The 3,185-nt window shown below is 35.9% G+C and overlaps 1 protein-coding gene across 1 annotated transcript in view; it reads right to left on the bottom strand.

Moving 5' to 3' along the window:
* The window catches only part of LOC105267057 (uncharacterized), an 18,160-nt gene that overhangs the window by 8,529 nt on the left and 6,446 nt on the right, over window positions 1-3,185 (bottom strand). The gene's annotated exons all lie outside the window — the stretch shown is intronic.

The raw sequence follows: 3,185 nt of genomic DNA, 5'->3' as shown, positions 1-3,185 counted from the left end.
CCAATTTAAATATTAATAAGGCACTGTTTTCGGGGAATAATTGTTACAATATTTCCCTTTTCACTACTATCCATCAAACCAGAGAATAAATAATCGAGAATGCCTGACAATTTATTTGAAATTAAACTTCCTTCCAATTATCTTTTTCCTTCAAAATGTAAATGAGTTAAAAACTCTATTTTATTATTCTCGATAATAAAAAATTATTGCTATGATTATTATTTTCCGTAATAAAAAAATGAGAAAATAATTTGACTTCCCGAATTCGCGACTGAATAAAATCCATGGACAGATCTCATAATTGATATTTGGAAAATTGTCAGATTCACCTGAAAGAACTTGACACGTGTTGGCAATAACCAATGACGCTTTGAATATATAATGAAGGAAGAATCATCATAATTTCCATGGTCATAGGACAGCTGTACCGAAGATAACATCACCAACAATATCGACGAATTTCCAATAGGTTTATTAGTTGAGTATAAGAATCTTGTTGAGCGATTAAAATGGTGAGAAAGTTCTCCCTCGGTCAAGATAAAATCGCCATTTTCTCGGAAGGTTAGAGATAGGATAACTACCTGGAGTAAATAATCCAAGTACGTGAGTTTATCTCTACTCGGGTTTCTTCTTTTGCTCTGCGTTTCATTCATGTTGAAACTTCAATGAGGGGAACTTCAGGTACACCAATGGTGGGGATGGCCTTCACCATGGAAAAATTTATCCCGCCATGATAAAGTGAAGATTCAGCTGCCAACAATTGGTTTTTTTTCCCCACCAATTTTACCACTCAATCCTTTTTCTCCCGTAACTCAACATTTCGTTATTTATTGTTTTTAAATCGGTGATAAAACTTGCAAATTGCCGGGTGCTGAATTTATTGCACTCTTATTCTTCCATATCATTCATTGATGTACTCTCGTTATTTCATTCATTATTAATAACAATATTATTAGTTATTAATATTATGTTATTAATATAAATATAAAATTGAAAATTTTATATTATGTCATTTTTTAATGTTGAATTTTGGCATTGCTGGTGTTTTTAATTTGTTTAATTGAGATAATGAGGGGACTAGTGAGAAAGTCGGGATCAGCTGTAGGGAACACGCTTATCTCACTGGGTAATTGAACATTACGTTATTACGGTTATTACAGAGGAAGGGGGTTAACGGCGTTGGTGCACCGGAGTATGACGGCTTTCCTATCCGTTATCAAGGCCGTCGAGAGGTATTCCCCTTCATTCCAATGTCTTCCGTATTTATTCCGGAGGCGCACAACAGAGCATTGCAAGACCACTCCTGTAACAACTCCTGGGAATATTGATGTCTGGGGTCAATGAAAGTTGCGATTTGCAATTGACATTTTTTTCATAACTCCAATGGATCAATTTTTCAATTTTCAATCGTCCTGGATCATCTCCATTCCTTTTCCCACTTTCAATCTCCAGGAATCTCGAAAAATCGACTATTCCAATTTTTTTGTTTCTCTCTCCTGAATATGGAATAAATCCTCGATTTTCCAATAAAAAATTTCCCACGAATTTCTCTCTCGTTTCTTTCCAATCGTAATTAAAACCCGGATTTTCAGTGATTTTTGATGACTTGGTGGAATTATAATTGTAATTATGTTTGCCATTACGATTACCACGAAAATCGAAATTCTCGGAATTTTCTCATGAAAATAAAGCTGATGAAAAAAATCCCCGATTTTCCAATAAAAAATTTCCCACGAATTTCTCTCTCGTTTCTTTCCAATCGTAATTAAAACACGGATTTTCAGTGATTTTCGATGACTTGGGGGAATTATAATTGTAATTATGAGTACCATTACGATCACCACGAGAATCGAAATCCTCGGAATTTTCTCATGAAAATAAAGCTGATGATAATGACATAAATCCACCCCCAAGACTGATGACAATTCAATGACCCCCATTAACCCAATCTCCAAGTGGAGCATGATCTCAGCATCTGCCAAAAGTCCGAGATCAAGTTGGAAGGAATGGAGAACCTGTTGCTATGGCAAAAGTGAATGAAGGACTGGGTGCGTCAGAGAAAGAGCCTTCGCAACCACAGACCCGATCAAAACAGAGAAGAATCAAAAAACGAAGCACAAACCATGACTCAACTCTCAGTATTCTCCTTTTTTTCTCTCCTACTCCTCTTATTTCTCGTGATATCGTTCAGTCCGACCATTCGTTCCTAAAAATCGCGGAAGGATCGACCTGTTGCCATGCAGAGTCGAAAGTAAACAACATTGCGTCACTTTGTTGGGGTTTCTACACTCGAAAATCTCGAAGAAATAATTCAACACCTTTTCCACTTTTCAAAATCTATCACCACAAATTCCATTCACTCCGATATTCCCTCAAAATTTCATTTAATACACCCAATAAAAAATAAATAACTCAATTCCAACCTCTCAGATCCTTTCCTTCAATTGTTTAACCAATCACGAAATCCCTTGTAACTCAACAATATATCAAATCCAATTACTAACCAAAAATTAATTTCATATTCCCAGAATAATTCCAAGTAAATAGAATTTTTCACCTTCAATATCCATCCAGATAAATAAATTACTGAAGTTAAAAAATAAATGACCGAAATGAATTACCTCTGGTAAATATTGTCTGGAATACTGTCCAAGTGAAAGGAGTAAATAATTTCGAGGATTGTACAACAAATAGTCGTGGTGAGTGAATATTCGGTGATTTTGGTTGGTGGACCATTGGATCTCTCTTCAATATTTATCCATCTCTCTCGGTTGGTTGACGCGCGGGCCTCTTTTTCGGGGCAGAATAATAATGGCGATGGCGGGAAGGTTGCGGACATAACAGACTGTTGGCTGCATAGCAACAGGCCAACAGTTTCTCTCCATCTCCTCGCGTCATTGGCGGTGAGAATTTCATGAGAGAAGAGAGGGGAAATGGCGGGCGCCCCGAGCACGCGGTACCTCACCGATTTAACCATTTTATATTGCCATTGATTTTTTTTTCTTTTTTTTTACCCCCAAAAAACTTTTTCTTTTGATTTTTCCTTTTTTTATTAAAAAAATGATTTCAACCTTTCGATTAAAATAGTAATAATGATCACGTGGTACCCATGTAAAGAAAAAATGTAACTATATACACGATGTAGGATTTATGTACGATTTTTTATACTGTAGTGAAAGTATATA

The sequence above is a fragment of the Fopius arisanus genome, unplaced genomic scaffold, assembly GCF_000806365.1.
Source record: "Fopius arisanus strain USDA-PBARC FA_bdor unplaced genomic scaffold, ASM80636v1 scaffold00044, whole genome shotgun sequence".
Classification (NCBI taxonomy): Eukaryota; Metazoa; Arthropoda; class Insecta; order Hymenoptera; family Braconidae; genus Fopius; species Fopius arisanus.
Note: the sequence above shows the minus strand (reverse complement) of the source record. Positions and strands in the feature narration are given on the sequence as shown.